Raw genomic sequence first — 24,248 nt, 5'->3', positions numbered from 1 at the left:
GCTGCTAGGATATCATCTGACTTTACAAACATTTCTTTAAATTCTCTGAAGTTGCCCTTATTGATCGAATCTCTGATTTCATATATATTCTCGAAGATAACACCTAATGGAACTTTTGGACACCTGAGAGCATTCTGTTCTTTCCCACCATTTCACTATGCTCTGCAACGGAACCTTCAATATGCTCATTTCACAGAATATGCTCAGTTAGGCAAATATGCAGCACTTACATCATGGGTCATCAGCCTTTTTAGGAATGCTCTTTTTTGGTATTAAAATTTCTAACAACTCACTTCAGCAAAGAGAGACACCCAAAAAAAAACTTCTTCTCTTTAATGCTAAAGCAAGCAAGTTAAAAAAAGGCTCCCTGTTTTATCCCCAGTTTCATAGTAAATTTGGCCGATTAGCTGCATTTTCGTTATAGCAAGACTCTTGCTGGTTGGTATTTGCTGTCTTTTTCCTCTACTATGGCAACCAATACTGGCATTGCTATACCTGTATTTGTGTAGATCTTGGGCAGTCCCTATTCTTCCAAATAAATGATAATATCTCTCATAACTCTGCATTTTTATATCAACCCCAGTTTGACCTCAACTCTGTACAGAACTATCCATATTCCTTCATTGTCTCTCAGATGTTCATCAGAAATTATTGTATACTATCTTACACAACAAGTGAAAATGTCTTGCCTAACTGTATGCTCAGATTATACTGTATTTTAAAATGTATGCAACATTTGACTGTATATGATAATCATTATTTCATAATCTCTACTATCAACCTTTTTCAAAATAAAGACACTTTTCCTAAGTGTGAACTCTAACATCTTTTACAGGATTTGCTCCTTATAAGTAAAATAGTACTCTCTTCTCAGCACAATGCTGAAACTTTATGCATCATGATGTTTTCTATATAACATTCTGCCTTCAATGATTATTTACTTCTGCTTTTGTCTACTCTGTTCCATTCTTGTCTGCCTCACTTTTCATTTTGGTCTCACTCTGGTACCTTCATTTACAAGTATGCTGCACCACTCCTCTTTGGTTCTCTTATTCAATGTGTTAATTTGTAATTTCCACATTAAAGCCATGTTTCTCTTTTGCTCCAAACAATACATCACTGCACATCTAGGTGGACATGCTAATCTACTTGCATCCAAACTAGAAGGTCTTGAAAACATTTTAGTTTTAGACTAGTGGTTCTCAAAGTGGTCCCCAAGTCTGACAGAAGTGGTCCACAAGCTGACAGTCATCAGGGGAAAGTGACTTTTAAATTGCTCAGACACTATTGTTTATTGTGTATTTAATTGATCATCTGTTTGTAACAGTCAAAGCTGCTAGCTGACATTAGCTCAGCATACTTGCATACAGTACATAAGGAATGGCACTAAAACTACCACCAAGGTGCATGTTCTTCTGAACAACAACAACTTTTGCTTCGATTTCACACCTTCCTGCTCCACTTTCATTTGCTTGTTGTGATTAGCCCTAGGTCTCTTTCACCCTCTCTGTCTTTCTTACATTCAACACCTCTTTACCTTAGTCTCTCTCTAGTCCAGTTCATGCTGTTCAAGGCAAAGATCTCGTTGCTAAATTCAGCTCACTTTGGTGTCACCCTGGGCAGCCTGTGTTGGTCAAGGCAGTCCCTCCACTCCATGCCACTGCTGACACGTGCATCAGTGTTGACAGGCAGCCTGCCGTTAATCAGTCTTCATATCTATGTGGGATGTTATTCATCACTGGCTGAAATCTGGGAGTTTGAAATGCAAAAACAGTAATGTATTTTTCACATAAATATATTTCTCAAAATTAATTTCATGAAAGGCAATGCAGAATTAAACTCATAGGTGACTGTCAGACTCAAGTAATACACTCATGGAGTTGACTTTAGTAAAGTGGTCCTTGATCCAAAAATCTTTGAATACCACTGTCTTATACCATCTCTTTGAGCAACTGGTGAATGACGCAGCCTTTATACCCACCACTTGGCTAAGAAGATGGAGAAGAAAAGTCTGTATTTATAAACCTTAAATCCCTAAATATTACTAACATCTTTTAAGTGGAACAATGACTCAATCAGTATTATGATATTTGGACCCTACTTAGATTTCTATTTGAAGTGCATTTTGGTGAAAGTCTGTATGTTTTATCTTCCTGGGATTGAGTAGGTGTGTTCTGAGGATTCTGTCTCCTTGACTAAACCTTACTTTATGTATCTCCTCTGATGGAAAAGTGTCTCAATATACCTTGTACCTATGGCTACCAGGATAGACTTTGGCTTCCAATAACACCATATTGGAAAAGTGGTTTTGACAAATAAATGGTTTCTATCCAGTGAACTTGGTAATTTTAGATTTGTAATTGTATTGACTCAATAGAGACAGTAAATAATTTTAATGAAAAAGGACCAGGAGAAAAAAATGTGGTGAGGAATTTAACTGAGTTTGTACCCTGAGATCATATGATCAATTGTTAAAGCACAAATCACAAGTCAAAAAACAAAATTCAAAACAGAATTCAAAGCTGTTTTAACAAAAAAAGGAGAGAAAGGATTGCTTACAATAGCTCACAAAATTCTTATCTTGGATAATGGAGAAGGCATTTGTTGTGTCTTATATGTGACACAATCTCAGAGAATTCTGGGACTGACTGTCATAGTAACAGACGATGCTACTGATGGAAAATAGCAGCAGTCGATGAAAACAAAATGACATTGTGGTAACATGCAAGATTTTTTCCATTACTTAAAAAGATTTCAGAGGAAAATAAAAGTTTGCATAAGATTCTTCAAGGGCAAAATACATAGAATAAATGCAAACAGTGTCTAATTCTACACCAAACACTCACAAAAATGAAAGAACAACACCCATTATGACAGTAGTCAGTTTATAAAATAATAAACAACTACAGTTACTGAGCTGCTATTTTGACCACTGCTACTCATTCATAAGAGCTTTTTCACAAAGAAAGAATAAAAGAAAACTGTAAAAAAAATTTGTTTTTTACCAGAAAGTTTACCAACATCTGCATTCCCACAGAAAAAATCCAGTGTTGCCATAAATTTAGCATAGTTCCATATTAATTGTCTCACAGGTATACAAATTGGTTAATTAAATTGTCACATTCCATAAACAGAAACATCATTAATTTAATAACCTAGTACAACATTCATCAGTGTTCTGAAGAATCAGCCCTTCAAAAATATGCAGCAGAAGAAATTAAGCATCTGGGGCCATAAGTAAATATGTTACTGATTCATTATCAGTTGCAGTTTTCCAAAATTATATGTTAATTTGTCTTGTTATCAAGCTTAAACTAATTTCCCTCTTCTGCCAAGCAAATGCAAAAGCTGAACAAAGAAAGTTGTATGTATGACTGTAATTTGAAGAACGAAAAACACTTACAACTTGCTGTGAAAATTGGTTATTAAACAATAGCCAATTAAGTTCAATTGCTTATTGCTATTTCAAAGTATGGCAAATGCATTCAAACAATAATTCATAAATGATGCAAAAATAGGTTTAATGATAATATGATTTTAGTGACAGAAATTATAACTTAGTAAATGGTATACTTGTGAAATGAGATTGTTATGAAAAAGCTGAACCGTATTACTTTTTCATGGATTTATCTATTCATTTTTTGATTAAGCAAAATTTCTATGAGGATTTTTGGATTTGGTATTTTAATAAAATTCATTATGCTTCCATTATCAATTAGAAACAAGCAAACCATCTGCTCTTGTATGTTCCAAATAATAGCACTGCATTGAATTCAAATAAACTTTAAATTAAAGCAACATTATATTAAGCCAGCTGTGAGAGCTGTTGGCTTTCTAACAATGAATTCTCTTTTACTAACTGACATTGCAAAATTTTTAAAGTAAGGTGGGAAAAGCTATAAAATATAAAGATAAATAAATTAAAGGTAGTGACTTCAGTTTCACTGTGAAAATGGGAAAGAAGAGAAAAAACAAACAAATAAAATACACTAAAAACATTTCTTAATTTTAGTCGACATGTCAAAGATACAGTCTCTCCATGTAGATCGCTGCCAGTTTATTAATATAAAGATACTCTAGTTAATGTGTGCAACATAGATTACTGAGTTATATTGACACGCACAAGTAAAGTAAATTATTTTACTGGAATAGTTCGACCTGAACTATGTAGAATAATTTCTCAGCTGAAACCCTCTACCTGCGTCCTTGACCCAGTACCAAAAGGCTTTTTTAAAGAAGTCTCTGATGTCCTTCTCCAATGTCCTTATTGATAGTGTACTTTGACATAGTGAATTAATCATTAGATGTGGAAGTCTTCCCTAACTTTCTAAAGACTGCAGTTGTTAAACCCGTGCTCAAGAAAAATAATCTTGACGCTTCTATCTATAATTCTAGAAGAGGCAGTTATTAAGCATAAAAAATATCCCAGCACAGAAACTGTGCTGGATAAAGTAGTAAATGATTTGCAGGTTAATGTGGACAAAGGCTGTATATCTGTTCATTTTCTTTTAGACATGAGTGCAGTATTTGACACCATCAGTCATAGTATTCTTATAATTCGTCTTAGACAATGGGTGGGCCTCTCTGGCAGCATCTGAAATTGGTTTTAGTCTTACTTAATAGGTAGAAACTTCTTTGTGAGTTGTGGTTATTGTACTTTGGAGATACATGATATTGTATATGGTACGCCTATTCAAATGGCGGCCCGCAGGCCCCATGCGGCCCAGAAGCAACCTCCAAATGGCTCAGCCCATGGTCTCGCCAAGGGTCCAGACTGCAACTAAAATGGTCTCAAATACAACCAAAAATAGGCTTTGGTGATTATCATTTCTACTGTACTTAGCTCGCCAGTTGCGAATGAAATTATTGAAGCTTTAACTAATTGTATTGTAACCGATGCAAAAGGCCTTTCTTTTATTGTTAAGCAGATGTGCCATTAACATATGTGTTGATATGGGCTCCCCTTGCATATCCCTGAGCCGCATAAAGGCTGGTTTATATCCTGCGCTAGGTGTGAAGGACTTGCGGCGAAAATTACATCAGACTTGGAGAAGCATTCAGGAAAATATTTCTAAGTACTATACACGTCGTTGCTGAGAATTTCAATGAGAGGCTGGTTACGCTTTTGCCAGAATAATGAACGAAGGGCTGAATATGACGCAACCTGTCATCAAAACAAAAGGTAGGCATGCAAAACATTTGAAATTTATTTGCCCATCATATAGGTCACTTGTTATGAATATTCGTATCTGTGCCCTGTGAAATTCAGTTGTCCCTTCTAATTTGGCACGGCACACTAAGGTGTGATTGTCACTGGTCTCCTTGTGTTTGTGCATCTTTGCATACCGTTTCTCTTTTGATTTAATGCATACTGCATGCAAAATGCTGGCTTGTCTGTTAGTAAACATGTACAAGCAGTCGTCTGCCTAATGTTCTGTCCTGCACTGCCACGTGATGAAGTATGCATTTTAAGGTTTAAGGTGTATTACAGTCGTTTTACTGGGGTGTTCTGTGATTGATGGCTGACAGTAAACTTTGTTAAAATGGTATAAAAAATGCCACTTTATTAGTTGTTACTTCAATTGTTTTGGCATGTACACTATTCTGTTACCAATAAATTCTTCAAGGAGAGCTCATCAACAAAGAAACATGAAAAATAAGGTTTAGAAAAAAAATTAATAATAGTTATAATTATAACTAATAATTCATAACTTGACTCCCAAGAACTCTGTACAAAGACATTTTAAACACAAAGAAAAAAGAAAAGGAAACATTTTGAAAATAACGTAACATGATTGTCAATGTAAATTTGTTGTCACTGTTATGAGTGTTGCTGTCATATATATATATATATATATATATATATATATATATATATATAAAATACCTGCCGCGCAGCAAAGTCGTGTGTTAAAGAAGTTATGAAAAAGAAAAGGAAACATTTTAAAAATAATGTAACATGATTGTCAAAGTAATTGTTTTGTGTAATTGGAGGCAGCGTCACAAAGTTGTTTTCGTCTAGCTGCATCAGAAAATGTACTACGACGTCTGACACGCCTCCTTTTTACTGTTTTCTCACAGCTTGGATTGCTGCTGTCATAATCGGTTTGAGTCTACACACATATATATATATATATATATATACATACATATATACACATACATATCTTCATATCTATATACATATCTACATATACACATATATATATATATACATACCTATGTACATCATATATACACACACATACATACATACATACATACACACACACAAATTATATATACTGTATGTGTGTGTGTGTGTGTGTGTATGTATTATGTATGTGAGTGTGTGTGTGTATATATATATATAATGTAGATTGGTGTGTGTGTGTATATATATATATATATATACACATACATACAAACATACACACAGGTATATATATGTGTATATATATGTATGTGTCTATATGTGTGTGTATAGCTTTTGTCACTGAGTGCAAGGGAAAAATAATAAAATGTTGTCTATAAGTTATTAAACAGTAAAACATTAACGTTTTAAGAAGTAAAGCTACATTGAGCACTACTGGAGTGGTTTTCGGGTAAACTACATTTTAAAGACGGTGTAACACAACAGGTAAGTAGTACTAACAGCAGCTAAAATGTATATGGATCATCTGTCGGTAGTAGATCCCTTTTGAAAGGCGCTAAACGACGGCTGTGGTATAGAAATTACATTTTCTATGTGAACGTCCAAATTTCTGCCTCTGGTAATGTGCCTTACCGGCATTACCAGCAATTAAAGAAAATTAGTTTTGTGTCCTCTGCAGTGTTAAGAGAGAAAGGCTTTGGTTTGGGATAAAAGGAAAAAAGGTGTAAATAAAGGAAAGTTGCCTTTTTCTTTTATATAGTGTAGAGAGACGTCTTCGCTGACGATATGAGCGCCTTTTGGGGACAGTTGCAGTGGGTCTTGTGTAGACTGGTGAGACGTCTCTGCCATTAATCGGCTGTGATAGCACTGTCGGTCCTCCACTCCTGTGCGTGTATTCATAATCCAAGCTGACAACCTCATAATCGTATACGTGCAAAGAAAGTGCGAAGCGCCTTAATATTAGTTTGCAGCGGTGTAGAAAAGGGATCCCGTGTTTGCACTTGTCTGGGCTATAGTTCAGGGGAAGGATGAAACAAATTAAAAGTGCTCACTTTGACTTAAGGCAGAAGTGCAGGCAGCGTCTCAAAGGCCGGCACAGCTATGTGCGCGTGCCGGCTGCTCGAGTTTTGTAGGGCAGGAGACGCCACTTTTTGCAGACATGTTCACATGGTCAAAAGTCTCAGCGCTCTTTGGAGGCCATTCAGAGGTCATTCATATATATATAGATAGATAGATAGATAGATAGATAGATAGATAGATAGATAGATAGATAGATAGATACTTTATTAATCCCAAGGGGAAATTCACAATATATACTATATATATATATAGCAAAATACCCGCGCTTTTATCAAGGCTTCTGTCGGGTAGTCTTTTGAAATGAAATTTTCCTCCAATCAGTCGTAGCAACGCGCTTTCTTCCGACTGTTACATTTTTGTAGCTCTGATGTGTACATCAATGTAATCGGTGTACCAGGAAATCATGCATTGCCAGAAGTTCCCCTTTGCTTGGAATGCAAAGTGTGATTAAATACGTTATTTTTAGCGCGTTATGGAGCACATGCATCGAAGCTTCTCAGCTGTGCTTGTGCTAAGAAAAGGAAACATTTTAAAAATAACGTAACACGATTGTCAATGTAACCTTTTGTAAGTAGTGCTTGAAGGATTCCGAGTGTGGAGAAACTGTAGAGACAGCGTGTGTATTAACTTGTGGATTTTTCTGTGAGTATTTGGTGGCAGCATCACAAAGTTGGTTCCTCAAGACTGCGTTAGCTGCAGAGCTCAGCTCACAGCAAAATGAGGTGAATGGGAGGGGAGATGATGACGTGACTCTCCCACCCGCCTTAACTGTCAATCCCCCCCACAAAGACAGTCTCTCGGAATTTGCATAAGCACAACCCTTCACCAGTAATTTTAATTTAGTTACAAAGTGATCAAAAGTCTCGTTTATATCCTGCGTCCTCTCATTAAACTTGTATCCTGCATTAGCCGTGGGCATGACAAACGCCAGCGGCAACCTGTCTATGAACTTAATTTAAACTTTAGGTTTACACCGTGCTTTGTTTCCGAAGTAGCTGTACTCATGAATATGGTTGTATGTGTGACTCGGTCGCTTCTTATTGTTTCGCTGCCTTCTCAATTGTATAATGCATGTTTTCTTCAGCGCTTTTTGGAGTTCTACCTTGTTTTCTACGTATTGTCAGTCAGTTCACGTGATTAAGCTGTAAGGAATGAGCCTGCCAAATTTCAGCCTTCTAGCTACACGGGAAGTTGGAGAATTAGTGATGGGTCAGTCAGTCAGTCAGTCAGTCAGTCAATCAGTCAGTTAGTCAGTCAGTCAGTCAGTGAGGGCTTTGACTTTTATTAGTATAGACTAGCAAAATACCCGCGCTTCGCAGCGGAGAAGTAGTGTGTTAAAGAAGCAATGAAAAAGAAAAGGAAACATTTTGAAAATAACGTAACATGATTGTCAATGTAATTGTTTTGTCACTGTTGTGAGTGATGAGTGTTGTTGTCATATATATATATATATATATATATTTACACACACACATAAACATATATATATATATACATATCTATACATATACACATATATACATACTGTAACAGAATAAGATGCTTCTCGCACCCTTGCACCCTCAGACACCACGTCAGACACTAGGTAAAAGTCCAATAATTATATTTATTTTATAATAAAGTGCACAAAGCACCCTCTACTCCCAAATACTCCAATAAACAATGAACAATAACAAATCCTCCACTCCCAGGCGCTTAGCCACCCTGCCTCCCAACTCAGCTCATCGTCTGGGAGCCCCACAGTCCTTTTATATTCCCTGACCGGAGGTGTTCCTTCCCAACAGTCCACAAGTCCTTATTCCTTCCGGGTCAGGGTAAATAATGTTTCTCACCCCGGAAGCCCGTCGCTCTTCCTATGACGAACTTCCGGGTCATAGGGCATGAAGAATTCTTCGGTCCTCCCTGCAGCTCCCTCTCGTGGCCCCCATGGCATCCAGCAGGGCGGTGCACAAAAACTACATGGTCCATAATGCCCTGCTGGTCTTCTGGGGACCTCCATGCTGCAAGGAGGGCTCCACCTGGCGGCTTGGGGGTATTGGCCGGGGTACATGGCCGGCCATATCTTACAGTACTCCCCAGCGGCAATTATAAAGATTGGGCGGCCTGCCCCGAGAGGAAGTCTTCCTCCAAGAGGGCCGCGTCATCCGGGATCTGACTGCGTTGCCCCTGTCCTCGAGCAAACCTTGGGGGCGGTGTACCTCCTGTCTCCCGGGGACATTGGCCACTCGTGACCCGGTCGCTGGCAATTGTAGCACCGACGCAGTCCTCCTGGTTGGCTCTTTTCCCGATACCTGAAACATCTCGGGAACTCGGTCAGCTCCACCCTTTCCCCCGCCAAGGAGGGTTTTCTGGCCGCCTCGCTGCTCTCCGCCCTTTTCCCACCTTGTCAGGAGACCCTTCTTTATTCTAAGGATCTCCAGTTTACTCTGGGGCTTGTCCACAGTTTGGGTCTCTCTATTAATGAAAGAGAGCCCTTTTACTGTCTGCACGCCCTTTGATTTATAAACAACATGGGTGGGGTCTTTAGGATCGAATCGCTCCAAGAGACAGCACCAACCAGCTGCTCTGGCTCGTCGGTCCTTCCCCGGCCGCTCCGTAAGCGTTCGACCTCTCTTGTAGGGCACATCCATTTGGCACCGCTATGGATTAAAAGCGGGCCCGGATCACACTGCGTCCCTATTACATTATATACGGTACCGACATTACCTGTCTGTACCGCCAAATCACATAACACGGGAGGCTCTCGGTCCAATCGCCGCAGGTACTCACGTACTCTTCTTAAAGGCGCCGCCGCCGCTCCCAGATCTCCAACGATCTTCTTAATCGCCTCTAAAGTCTGCAAAATACTCCGCACGGGCTCGATTAATTTTGAGTTCCCGCGCGTCAAAATAATTAGTTAATTCGGCGGGTTTGGCTTACTTCCTGGTTTGCCATACCGTCCGGCCGGAGAATGAACTTCGCCGCTGTCGGCGCGTGTTCTGGCGGGTTCCGCGGGTTTCTGGGAATTGGAGTTCTCTACAGGCGAGGACCGGGCCGCCATCTTTGGTCGACTGCGACCTGCCTTTATTAATTTGTCGGCAGATCGACCAGCCATTTCCCGGCCCTCCTTACCTTCTTTTGGGTTGAGCAGTGCCGCTCACCACCCCTTTCTCCTTCGGAAAAATCAAGTCCGTCTTTTCTTGGCGAAGTCATAAACAGCTGGACACGGGCGTCACCTTTCTGGAATCCCGTGGTACTTCCCGTGTCCCTCGCCGGCACCCGTAATGCGGAAGTCCTTTTCGTTGTCCGTCTGCCCGTACAAAGCGCCACACTATCTTCGGGAGATTCTCCTGCATCCCGCAGAACCTCCGGATGATCTTTTCGAGGTATGTGCATGGTACGAAATGAGAAATTTTAAATAGATTATCTACATTTGCAGCACATACCTCGTTGTAGGTTTCTTCGTCCGGAGTCCTCTCCCGATCCGTGTAGTAAGCCCTGTCGCTCATCCCGAGTGTCGGCCATGACGAACATGGAACTTCGCTGGTGCTGTTGCCCTGTTTTGTCTTCTTTTTCCCATTACAGACTTGAAAAAGGTGAGGTTTCTGGCGATTTTCCTGTGTGTGTTGTGACGCTGTCTTCCCAGGGTATTCTGTCCACAGTAAAATTTTTCCAGGTCCTCTGCCAAACTGATGGCCAGAGAATCCTGCCGAGCTACGCCAACTGTAACAGAATAAGATGCTTCTCGCACCCTTGCACCCTCAGACACCACGTCAGACACTAGGTAAAAGTCCAATAATTATATTTATTTTATAATAAAGTGCACAAAGCACCCTCTACTCCCAAATACTCCAATAAACAATGAACAATAACAAATCCTCCACTCCCAGGCGCTTAGCCACCCTGCCTCCCAACTCAGCTCATCGTCTGGGAGCCCCACAGTCCTTTTATATTCCCTGACCGGAGGTGTTCCTTCCCAACAGTCCACAAGTCCTTATTCCTTCCGGGTCAGGGTAAATAATGTTTCTCGACCCGGAAGCCCGTCGCTCTTCCTATGACGAACTTCCGGGTCATAGGGCATGAAGAATTCTTCGGTCCTCCCTGCAGCTCCCTCTCGTGGCCCCATGGCATCCAGCAGGGCGGTGCACAAAAACTACATGGTCCATAATGCCCTGCTGGTCTTCTGGGGACCTCCATGCTGCAAGGAGGGCTCCACCTGGCGCTTGGGGTATTGGCGGGGTACATGGCCGCCATATCTTACAATACATATATATATCTACATATATACACATACATAAATACATACACACACATATATACACACAAATACATATATATATACATATCTATACATATACACATATATATACATATACATACATATCTACATATATACACACACAGCTATTTCGTATCAGTGCAATACGCTGCTTGTTAAAACGGATGACTCCCGCTCTTACGTGCAAGTCTGCGTGGATATTATGAACTATCGTATTTGTTCAAGTTCTATTTAAATTTTAAATAGAAGGAATTTTTATTTAGTCGACAGAAATATCTTTGGTAGGAATGGTAAAAACAGACTGGAATATTATTCGTGAATAAATCAACTCAAACCTTAAACAACTTATAATATTTTGCTCTCCATAAAAATATATCCTGTCTAAATTATACAAGTTAGAAATAAAGTAAACGTTAAAAGAACAAACATTCACATTTCTTTACTCTTATGTAATTTAATATAAAAAATAAACTTAGATTTTAAATATCCCAAAAGATTTTGCTCTCCATAAAAATATATCCTGTCAAAATTATACAAATTCAAATATGAACATGCTGCATAACAAAACCTAGAAATATAAATAAAATGTGTTCCTTTCAGCAATAACAAATCAAATCATTCAGTTGTCTTTGCTCATATGTCATTTTAGAGCTGGACGCCTGGCATCTTTTTTTGGCAACAAGTTCGTTTATGTTTGGTGTGAGGTTCTGTGTTGTGGAGATTCTCAGGATGGATTGCAGGTGCTCATCAGTGAGGCGACTCCTGTGTGCTGTTTTGTTAGTCTTTATCACTGACAAGAGCTTCTCACACAGATATGTGCTACCAAACATGCACAAGGTTCGAGCCGCATGTAGACGGACTTTTTTTGTTCTTCAAAGTCACCAAAGCGCCGTGCAAACTCAGTGCGCTCAGTTTATCAGCAAAGTGCGTATTTGGGAACACCGTAGTGACGACTTGGTTTAACATTACTTGGCAACAGGGAAAGTGGGGCAAATTGCACTGGTGCATTTGTGTCTCCCATAAAAGCAGCTTCACTTGAAATCACTTTGTGATTGTGCACGGGTAAAACGTCCGCTGAAGTGTCAGATTCTTATTTAATTATGCTGCTTTCTGTATCTTCTGCATTGCATTCAGGTTACCCTGATGTTTTGTCTCATAGTGCCGTCTTAGATTAAATTCTGTAATGGAGACACACGGGTTCAGTAAACATATACTCAGCCTCCCATCGGTTTTTAAAGGCTCTATTTTCAGAATCAACTTTTCTCTTCAGCATCGTGTGAGCTAGCTTCGCAATAACTTGCAGCATCATAAGGTAGACTTAATTAACGCGGTAAGTGTTCGGCAAGGCAGCTGAAGCGCTGCATTATGGGATCTGTAGTTTATTGTGTTACCAGCGCTTCATATACCCGGCTTTAATAACAATAATACAGTATATAAAATGATCTCGGGCGGATATAATTACATGCCGGGCGGATGTGGCCCGCGGCCCTTGAGTTTGACACATATGGACTAAATAGAACTTGAAAAGATATATTTTTTCAAATGTGATCGCGCAATTCAGATAGAGTTGACGCAAGACTACAGCCTGCATGCCTCAATAAGTCATCCTTCCCTCGCTCTAACTTTTTTACCGTTCATCTAATGAATACACTGAGTATGGCTTTACCAAAACAATCATTGATGGCGAATAAATTATCCATTATTCGAGTATGTAGATCGGGATATATATATATACATATATATATACCCGCGTATCATGTGAGAAGTAGTGTGTTAAAAAGCTAGAAAAGAAAAGGGAACATTTTAAAAATAACGTAACATGACTGTCAATATACAGTATTTGTTTTGTGAGTGTTACTGAGTGTTGCTGTCATCAAGGATTTGATTATCATTATTTCTTTCAATCAGGTTCGTATTTGTAGGATGTGTTGTGTTCAAGTTACATTCTGTGTTTGTCAATCGTTGTAAAGATGACAGGTTTCATTCATCGATTCGTTTCTTACTGCATCAATAAACAGCTCGTCTTCTTCTTTATCTGAGACCTGACACACTGCATGCACGGGTTTTTTTTACACCGTCTTCCTTTAGCGGGACATATTTTTTGCTGCCTTTACAATTGTGTAATTCGGTTTTGTTCAGCTCTTTGGAACTGTTGCTTTTTATCTGTGCACTGCGTCAGTTCACGTGAGCCGCTCGGTGTACATGCATCGAAGGTTCCCAGCTGTGCTGGTGCCATCTCGCGCTATGTCCATGGCTGTATTTAATGTTACCTTAGTCCTGGCACTTAAAACTTTCTCTCGCAGTTTCGCTGAGTTTGTGTCAAACACCACCCTGACCATCTCATCTTCCTCTCCATAAGCACAGTCCTTCATCCGTGAATATTTAACCGTGGCAGTTTGCTATTGGATTGCCGCTGACGGATGGCCTTATATGGGCAGGCACTAAATTACAAACGCCAGCGGCAGCCTGTCTATGAACTTAATTTAAAGTGTAAGTTTACATCGTGCTTTGTTTCCGAAGTAGCAGAACTCATGAATATGGTTGTATATGTCACTTGCTCGCTTCTTATTGTTTCGCTGCCTTCTCAATTATATAATGCATGTTTTCTTCAGCGCTTTTTTGAGGTCTTCCTGGTTTTCTATGTACTGCGTGATTACGTGGGAGGCGTGATGATGTCACACGAAACTCCGCCCCCACGGCGTTGAAGCTCATCTCCATTACAGTAAATGGAGAAAAACTGCTTCCAGTTATGACCATTACGCGTAGAATTTCGATATAAAACCTGCCCAACTTTTGTAAGGAAGCTGTAAGGAATGAACCTGCCAAATTTCAGCCTTCCACCCACACGGGAAGTTGGAGAATTAGTGATGAGTCAGTGAGTGAGTGAGTGAGTGAGTGAGTGAGTGAGTGAGTGAGTGAGTGAGTGAGTGAGTGAGTGAGGGCTTTGCCTTTTATTAGTATAGATTAAAACTGTGTGAATGAAATTGTTTAAGTTCTGTAAAAAAAGCCCTTGTCTGTCATGACAACCCATTTAAATTGGGGAAGGATCTTATATTTCAAAAGGGAAACAAATGTTATTGTTAATACTGTGCACTTTTTTAATGTTATGCACTTTGAGACGTGAGCAAAATGTTTTTTATTTCAAAAGTAAAAAAAAAAAAGTATTGCTACTACTCATATTCTGTTTAGTTATATATTTGCTGTTGTTTTTTTTACTTTTTATATATTATTGATGTGCTTATGTCAGATGTGACCAAATGTAAAAGAGAAACAATGAATAAACATTACTTGTTTTTAAATACATTCATTTGTGTTGAAAATCTGGCCCAACTGAAACTGTAATCGAATAGCCCTGGTATATGGTGTACCACAAGGATCTACGCTGGGTCCGCTGATCGTTTCAATCTACATGCTTCCATTAGGTCAGATTATCTCAAAGCACAAGGTGAGCTACCACAGCAATGCTGATGATACACAGCTTTATTTATCTATAGCACCTGATGACACTGATGAACTTGGCTCATGATCCAATGTCTTTCTGTAGTTTCCAGTAATTCTGAATGGATAAGTAGCAACTTTCTCAAACTAAATTGTGATTGGCAAACGTGGACATAACAAGGGGATTAAAAATAAATTTAATCCCTTAAATTTAAAACTCAAGGTCTAGGTAAAGAATTTAGGAGTAATCATTGACTCTGACCTAAACTTTAAATCAAATACTAACCAAGGTATGAGGGCTGGATTTTTTTACTTAAGGGATATAGCAAAACTTAAACCTCTTATAACGTTATAAGATGCTGAAAAATTAATTCACGCTTTTGTTTTCATCCAATCAATTACTGTAATATGGTCCTAACAGGACTATGTAAAAAAGGCATAACTCAGTTGCAATCAGTACAAAATGTAGCAGCCAGAATTTAACTAGAAAATGAAAATTTGTGCCCATCTCATCAGTTTTAGTATTGGCACACTGGTTACCTGTGTCATTCAGAACTGACTTTAAAACAAAACTAATGGTTTATAAAGCATTAAGTTACCATGTTCCATCCTATGTTTTGGAATTCCAGTACCCCTACACTCCAAGTTGCAACTTTAGTTTTTTGAATGGAGGTCTGCTTATAATTCCAAGAGCCAGGCTTAAAAGAAGTGGTGAGGTGGCCATTTGCTGTTATGCACCTTGTGGCAAGAGGCTGGGGGCGATACCCAGCTTGGACACCCGGAAGGATCGGAGGAGGGATTATGCCTCCTCCAGACCACAAGGGGGCGACCTCCCTGGTGGCTATGGGGACCACTGGAAAGGAGCATGGAAGCTCAACCCTATAGGGGCCCATGGTTACCGCCATGGGGCACCCAGATGCCTGGGGAGCCCTGGCTCTCAGCACTTTTGCCGGCAGTAGCTCGTTGGGAGGCACCTGGAGCACATCTGGGTGGGTTTAAAAGGGGCTGCCTCCCTGCATTTGATGACTGGAGTCGTGAGGAAGAAGGACAGAGCTCGGGAGGAGAGGAGTGGAGGTGGACCTGAAGAGAGGCATTGTTGTGAGGCCGGGACTTTGGGGGTGAGAGTATGGGAGTACTGGGTTGTGTGCTTTGTCACTTGTACATAAATATATACTAATAAAAGGCAAAGCCTGACTGACTCACTGACTGACTCATCGCTAATTCTCCAACTTCCCATGTAGGTGGAAGGCTGAAATTTGGCAGGCTCATTTCTTACAGCTTACCTACTTAAGTTAGGCAGGTTTCATTTCTAAATTCTACGCGTAACGGTCATAACTGGAACCTACTTACGTCCATATATACGGCCATAGCCTGCAGCTCGGTCGCCGTGTGAGGCGGAGTTGCGTCCCGCATCATCACGCCTCCAACGTACAAGGCCGTCCATCAGCAGCAATCCAATAGACACGCTGCCGCTAAATATTTGCGGGTGAAGGACTGTGCTTATGCAAACGAAGATGAGATGGTCAGGGAGACACGCTTCCGCTAAATATTCGCGGGTGAAGGACTGTGCTTATGCAAACGAAGACGCTGCCCCTGGCGTTTGTCATGCCTACGACGAATACAATATTCGCGAGATACAAGTTTAATGAGAAGACGCAGGGCATAAACGAGACTTTTGATCACTTTGTAACTGAGCTAAAATTGCTGTAACAGAGTTAAAATTGCTGGTGAAGGACTGTGCTTATGCAAACGAATAGGAAAGCAAGGTGTAAAGCTTAACTTTAAATTAAGTTCATAGACACGCTGCCGCTGGCTTTGTCATGCCGAGAGACTGTGTTTGTGGAGGGATGGACAGTTAAGGCGGGTGGGGGAGTCACGTCATCATCTCCCCTCCCGTTCACCTCATTTCATTCACTTCATTTCGCTCTGAGCTGAGCTCCGCAGCTAACGTGGTCTTGCGGAAACAACTTCGTGAAGCTGCCGCCAAATACTCAAAGAAAAATCCACAAGTTAATAGACACGCTGTCGCTAGAGTTTCCCCACACTCTGAATCCTCCAGGCACTCCTGAGCATTATCTAATTTTGAGGTTTGGGACACCAATAATGTTACTGAAAAACTTACAACCACCGAAACTTTGTAATGGCACAAGACTTCAGGTCACGTGTCTGCAAAAGAACCTAATTGAGGCAACTATTTTTACTGGCAGTTGCTCAGGGGACAGAGTTTTTATTCCTCGTATCTCCGTTATACCCTCTGATCTCCCATTTCAATTTAAATGCCTCCAATTTCCAGTAAAGCTCTGCTTCACGATGACAATTAATAAGTCTCAGGGACGGACCCTACAAAAGGTTGCCATTGATTTGAGGCAAGATTGCTTTTCACATGGCCAACTATACGTTGCATGCTCAAGAGTAAGCTCGCACAGCTTGGTCATATTACAACCGGAGTGCTGAACTGACAACGTGGTATACGAAGAGATCCTTAACAAATAATTATTGGTATATTTTCTCTCAGTTTAAAAAAGTTTACTTTTCTTCTTAATAAAAATTTAAAAGCAGTACTTCACCATTGTGAAGCACGGGTATTTTGCTAGTGTATAATAAACGTATGTTGGTGTTCAAACCATCAGTGTCTGCCTGTGTGTCTGGGCTGGCTTCCATAACCTATAATCTGGAATAATTCACCTACAGAAATTAGTCAGGCTAATGCTGTGAAATATTTAAAAAAACTACATTTCAGTTGTATTCCTAATAGACTATATGGGTATAGAATTACCATATTATTCAGTCTGTACTAATCCCAACTATTCTCTGCTATCTTTTCTGGATCTGTACCACCACCATCTGACTAAAGCACCATACAGCACCCTGAGATGATAGAATGAAGGCAGGTGTCTCAGCTGTCACAACTTCATCAAATCCTATCATGTGAAGCATGAAAACAAACAGAACTGATTTAGGAACATTTATGTTAGGTAGAATTTCCAGTTGGGGTTGGGTGGTCTTTTGGGCTTGGAACCCCTGCATACAGTATTTTGTTTTTTGTTTTTTTCTGTCTTTGTGGCCATATGACTTTGTCTTGTTTCTTTGATACTTATTCTTTCTGAGCTACGTTGTTGAATGAAAACATACTTTATAAATAAATGTCGTTGTTGTTCTAAGGAAAAATCCTCATGAATCAGTCAGTCAGTCTGGTTAAGAGCCAATGGTGAGCCATATTCTCTCTAGTTTTACATTGTTGAGCAACTAATAATTACTGTAAACAGTTTGCTGATGCTGTTTGCCTCCTTTCCACTAGTGGTGTTACATGAAAAATCAGTTTTATCATTTCTGTAACCTGTTTAGCAGGGGTTGCTGCAGCCTAGCCTATAAAGCATAGGGTGCAAGGCACGAACAAGCCCAGTCCATCACAGGGTGAACACATACACACACTAAGACCAATTAACGATTGTCAATCCATCTGATATGCATGTCTTTGGACTGTGGGAGAAAACCAGAGCACACAGATACGTGAAGAACAATCAAACTCCTCATATGGAGGACCCAGGACGCAAACCCTGGTCTCCTTACTGTACACTCCTTACGGTGAGGCAGCACCACTACCACTGTTCGACCCTAGGTAAAGAACATATAATCATATATCAAAAGTTTGTCAGTATGGTAGTGTAATGGTAGTGCTACTCTCATGGGTTTAAAGTTTGATTAGTTGGCAAATTTTCCCATGTCTGCGTTGCACAAATACAATACAATACAATAGAAATACAAACATAGAAGCAGGGAATGCACTCACATAATAAGTTTAAGAAAAATAACAAAAAGAAAACCAATTCTTTAAGTACAAGAAATATTGTAAACATAAATTAGAATTTACATATTATATCCAAGAAATAACATAAAAGTTTGAATCACAGATGCAATGCAAGAATGAGACAAGCCTAGGTCATAGTGATTTCTGCATGTACAAAGAAATTAATAGGACCATGGAATGGCCAAGACCAAGAAAAAGACCATCACAAGTCTTAATGACTACAGGCCAGTTGCACTGACCCCTGTAGTTATGAAGTGCTTCGAGAAGCTCATCAGGAACCACAGCATGTCAATCATTCCTCCAATGCTTGATCTGCACCAGTCTACCTACAGAGCAAACAGGTCTATGGAGGACGCTGTGGCCACTGTTCTCCATGCTGTTCTGTCCCATCTGGAGCAGCAGGGGAGATACTGCTCATCATAGACTTCAGCTCTGCCTTTAATAACATCTTACCCCACAGACTGGTGACTAAACTGTCAGATATAGGACTTCCACACTCCGCCTGCCTTTGGATCAAGGACTTCCTGAGTGATTGCACTCATAGGGTTAGAGTGGGCCCCTACTTCTCCACACCCATCAGCCTCAGCAGTGGCTCCCCACAGGGCTGTGTGCTGAGGCACCTGCTCTATACCCTCTACACCCATGATTGCATTCCTGCTCACCACAGTAATACCATTGTTAAGTTCGTTGACGATACCACAGTAGTAGGGCTCACCTCTGGCAGGGATGAGTCCGCCTACAGGGATGAGGTGGAGTGGCTGAGAAACGTGGTGCAGGAATAACAACTTGCTCCTAAATATAGCCAAGACCAAGGAGCTCATCGTGGACTTCAGGAAGAAGGCAGACAACATCCAGCAACTCATTATCAATGGGGACTGTTTGCGAGGGTGTCAGACTTCCGCTTCTTGGGAGTCACCATTAGGGAGGACTTGACCTGGGGAACACACACTGCTGAGATAGTGAAGAAGGCCCAAAAGAGACTACTTCCTGAAGGTGCTCAGAAAGAACAACAACCCTGAGAAACTGCTGGTGTCCTTTTACCTCTGCATAGCAGAGAGCATCCTGACCTACTGTCTCTGTGCTTGATTCTCCAGTTGCACAGTAGCAGAGAAAAAAGAGCTCCATAGGGTCATTAAGGTCACCCAGCGGATAGAAGAACTACATAGTTCATGTTGTCTCAGGAACGTCAAGAAAATTCTTCAGGACCCATCACACCCAGGACATGCATTGTTTGAATGCCTGCCTTCAGGCAGATGTCTCAGATCCATAAAGACTAAGACAAATAGACTGAGAAACAGTTTCTATCCTACAGCCATCACCATGCTGAATGCTGCTAAGTGGTCAATCTGACCTAGTGCACCTTCATGTTTACAATACAATACACTCTCATGTTTACAATACAGCTCTAAGTTAACATTGGATAAGGGACAAGTGCAATATGATGTATGTATGAGTGGAAAACATTGTTCTGCAGTTATTGACTATTTCTGTACTTATTTTATTCCCTTTTTATTTTAGTTTTAACTTGAGTAATTGTGTTTTGTTTTTATTTTAATTTTTTTGCTGGAGAATTGCACCTAAAATTTAATTGTACAATGTCTCATTGCTACAATGACAATAAAGATTTTGATTTGATTTGAATATTGTCTTATAAATTAAGTTGAGCCAATGAAAAACAGGTGAGGAATAATGTTCTTATCCACCTACGGTCTCCTTCACACAAAGAAAAACAATTGGTAATCACCAGGAGGAAATGACAAAACCACCACTAGGGTTTTTGTTTATTTGAGTAGAACTGGCAGCCTGATATTGTTTGTAAAAGTAGTTGTTTAATTCTAAGTAGACGAAAGCGTCTATCCATGAGAAGGGAAGATTCCTGAAATGTTTGGGTACATAACTCATTTATTTTTTAGCTGTTCTTATATAGCTCAACTAAATTTACAGTATAAGACACTGTTCCATGGTCTTCTTGAGCACATTCTCTGCTTCTATGTTATCTGCATTTTGCTCATTTTGAGCAGGGAAGTAATTGAGCTACAGTTTGTGAAAATCTGTTGCTAAAACATGCATGAGTATATGGAACATTAAACTATTGAATTGGGATAGAAATATGTGATCTTTCTTAGACAAAAGCAAAAATAGCATTGCTCCAGTAAAATAATCAATTTGAATGCTGAGTTATCAATATTGATACAGGCACACATACCAAAAAAATAATATGTAGGTTTTATGTTCAGTGCTTGTTTGCTGTGTTACAGCAAATAAAAAAACTCTTCACCAATAATGCTTCATATGAAATAATGATAAAGGACAGCATAGATGTCATGCACTGTCAGAAAACAGACGTATCAGGTACAGTGTTTTGCAAAGAAACACACCCTTCATGTCTATAAAAACACATTTACTTCTAATATGATCCATCAAAATTAGTATGTATAGCAAGTCACCCTTGAGCATTTCATCTCATTGATCATGGCAGAACATAACTGTTAATGATACAGGACTGGACTAAAGTCGAAAATTATGCAGCCTGACATTTAAGCAAAATTCCTTATTGGTGATACACCTATGGAAACTTTCCATCCACAACAGCCACTGTGAGCAGAGAAGTGAACATGAAATGCATGCTTATCTCAAGAAAATGTTACCAAGAATCTGTGATAAAATTTATCACTACTAGTTTACTTTTGTTGTCACAAGCATGCCTCAGAAATTTGGAAGGCATGTTTTCTTAAATTAAAACCCTTGCAGACAAAAACTGAATATATTTGGTAAGTTTTAAGGCTTCTGTTTTTAAGTTTAGACCACTGCTCCATGTCTTCGATTTTAAAATGAAAGACCAGGCTAGGTGTTTTTTTAACATTTATGAAAAATGCTTCCCTTTAGAACACATTTTCATATGGAAAAGTAATATATATCACAATTGTGAAGACATAACTTTGACTTGAATAATCCAAAACATATCCTTTAAAAAGTAACACAATTCATTGACTAATTAACTATTCTATTGGCACGATTCTCACTCAGGGTGTGCACTTACTGATTCAAGATATTCCTGTCTTTTCATACACAGTATGGATACAGAGAAAAAGATGGAAAGGAGATTTGCCTTTAGATGCAGTCTAAAGGATCAACTTAGACTTTGCTAAAACAGTTTTGTGAGAAGAGGCCTAAGGTACAAAATGTAAGTGTGTCAAATAAGACACTTTTACCAAAATTCTGGAATTTGTTTTTCATGTCTATTGCAACCATGTGTGCATCTTTACAGTTAATGCTAAATGTTGCTTACAAGGAAAAAGTGCACTTTGCTTAAAGTCCCCTCTCCTTCAATAAAATGGAACAAATATTATCCATGCCACATTAAACTGGAAAAAAATCAGCTACTGGAATCAAAATGCTCATAAAAGATTTTAGTTATTTCAAAGTCCATCGAGCTATAATAAAGACATTTTATTTTTAGGAACCTGAACTATTTTGCTATTACCTTAGCAGAGCAGAACAAATATGTTGCAATGCACACAAGAAAAAACAGTTTGTGTTTTTATTGACATTTCAAGCTTGCCTAAGGATTGTTTTGAAAACATCTTTATTAAACTAGATAAATGTAATTGAACAAAAAGAAACTGTGAAATATTTATGATCACTAAATAATTCCACTTAAACAATTTGCTTTATTTTAAAGACTTTGCCTTAAATTAAGAAAATCAAGAAGTTTATTGTGTTCCACATTACTAGTTGAATATTTCCCCACTTTTAAAAATAGCTGTTTTATTGACTTTTAAGGGTTGTCAAAATGTGAGTAGTAGTTTAAAGGAGCAAAATGGCTTTGAAAGCAAAGTAACTTTGCATTATATGGAACATTACAAATAAGGAAAAGTTTTTTTCTCTCTGTCAACCATTTATAATATTCTAATTCAGACACTGACACATATTGTATGGTTCATGTATTGTGAGCAGATAGGTCAGTTCACATAAATGTGCAGGATGACTGTTGAGCACCAACAAATGTCTTGTTGCTTGTGACCTGCAGGGGGCGCTTTTGCCTCCCAAACCCAAAACAGACATACACCAGGCACAGGTTTAGCACACAACACACAAATTTATTTACAAGGGGAACACTTTCCAAAGTTCCCCTTAGCAGCACATTATACAGCACTAAAAGGTATAAAGCAACTCAGTACTTTCTCATTCTTCTCCTTTTCTTTCTCTCTGTGTCTTCACCTTCACTCATCCTCCTCTGGCAAGCCACATCCACCTCCTCCTAACGCTGGCACTCTGAGTACTGGAAGCTGGCTCCTTTTATTCAGGTACTCGGGAGTACTTCTGGTGTCCCAACAGTGTGGTCTGGGAGCACCTCTGGGTATGGAAGCCTGAAAAAGTAGGGCTCTGCAGCACCCTCTGGCGGAACCCCCGGAATCTAACAGGGCTGTCATAAACTCCAACTCACATGAAGCTCTGCAGGAATCTGTGGTGCCCCGGAAACCCAGGGGGGGCTGCCACCTAGTGAACCGGGGGAGATAATGCACTCTGCAGAAGAACACATACATCCAAAGTCTTACATTACATACAGTATCTATTTTACATATAGAAATGTTTTTGCCATGCCTTTTCTCCTAATTGGCACTCACTTTATTCAAATGTCCTTGCATAAACATGATTTAAAATGAAACTGCTACAGCTTTGAAACATACAAACAACATGAGAACACCTTTGTAGACATACCCAAATTGCCGGTAAGTTCTTTACAAAAGAATCTTCTATCTGAGGCACATCATCAACTTCTGTCCACAGACAGAACTCGCCAAAATATCTAATAACAGTATTAAACCCACAACTTTCTATACAGCTTTGAAATAAATAAGGGATTATGAAGATGGCCCTTTCATCATACCAAAAATGTGTTTCACTATTCTTTAAATTAACAATTTTTTTGTGTCAGTCACTCTACACTACTCTCTATTCTTGTATCTGTCCATCAGCCCTTTTTATTCAAACATTTAAATTCAAAATGAGCAACAAAACTTTTTACATATATTTTGTACTTTTGTTTTTTGGTTGCCATTTACAATTTGTTCGATGTACTCTAGTATAGGTCTTACTTTTTGTAGGTAGTGCTTTCTGATGTGTGAACTACTCTGTAATACTACTATTTGTGATTATTATTAGTATACATAATATGTATATTGATTATAGCTGCCATGAATAACTAATGTTATCAGCTAATCTACCAAACATTTTAGTCAAATTATATTTTCTTAATTGACTAGCTGTCCCTGCCCCTCACACATATGTTATACAATCATTCTATGACTCTCTGTAATGTTTTTTTGTGTTCGCTTATTATGATGGCAGCTGCACTACATTCACCTCCTCTATGTGTGAGTATTTCATTAGAAAATCTGAGAAAGTAGTTGTTTGTTCGTTGTTTAAAAACAGACGGTGCTCCACAACAGCACTAGCTCAATGCATTAACACCAGAAGAGGAGGCACACTTGAGGTTTAGCAAAGCACAAGACAATGACATAAGTAAC

Source organism: Polypterus senegalus, chromosome 3, assembly GCF_016835505.1.
Source record: "Polypterus senegalus isolate Bchr_013 chromosome 3, ASM1683550v1, whole genome shotgun sequence".
Classification (NCBI taxonomy): Eukaryota; Metazoa; Chordata; class Cladistia; order Polypteriformes; family Polypteridae; genus Polypterus; species Polypterus senegalus.
The sequence above is the reverse complement of the archived record's forward strand: the minus strand, read 5'-3'. Positions refer to the sequence as shown.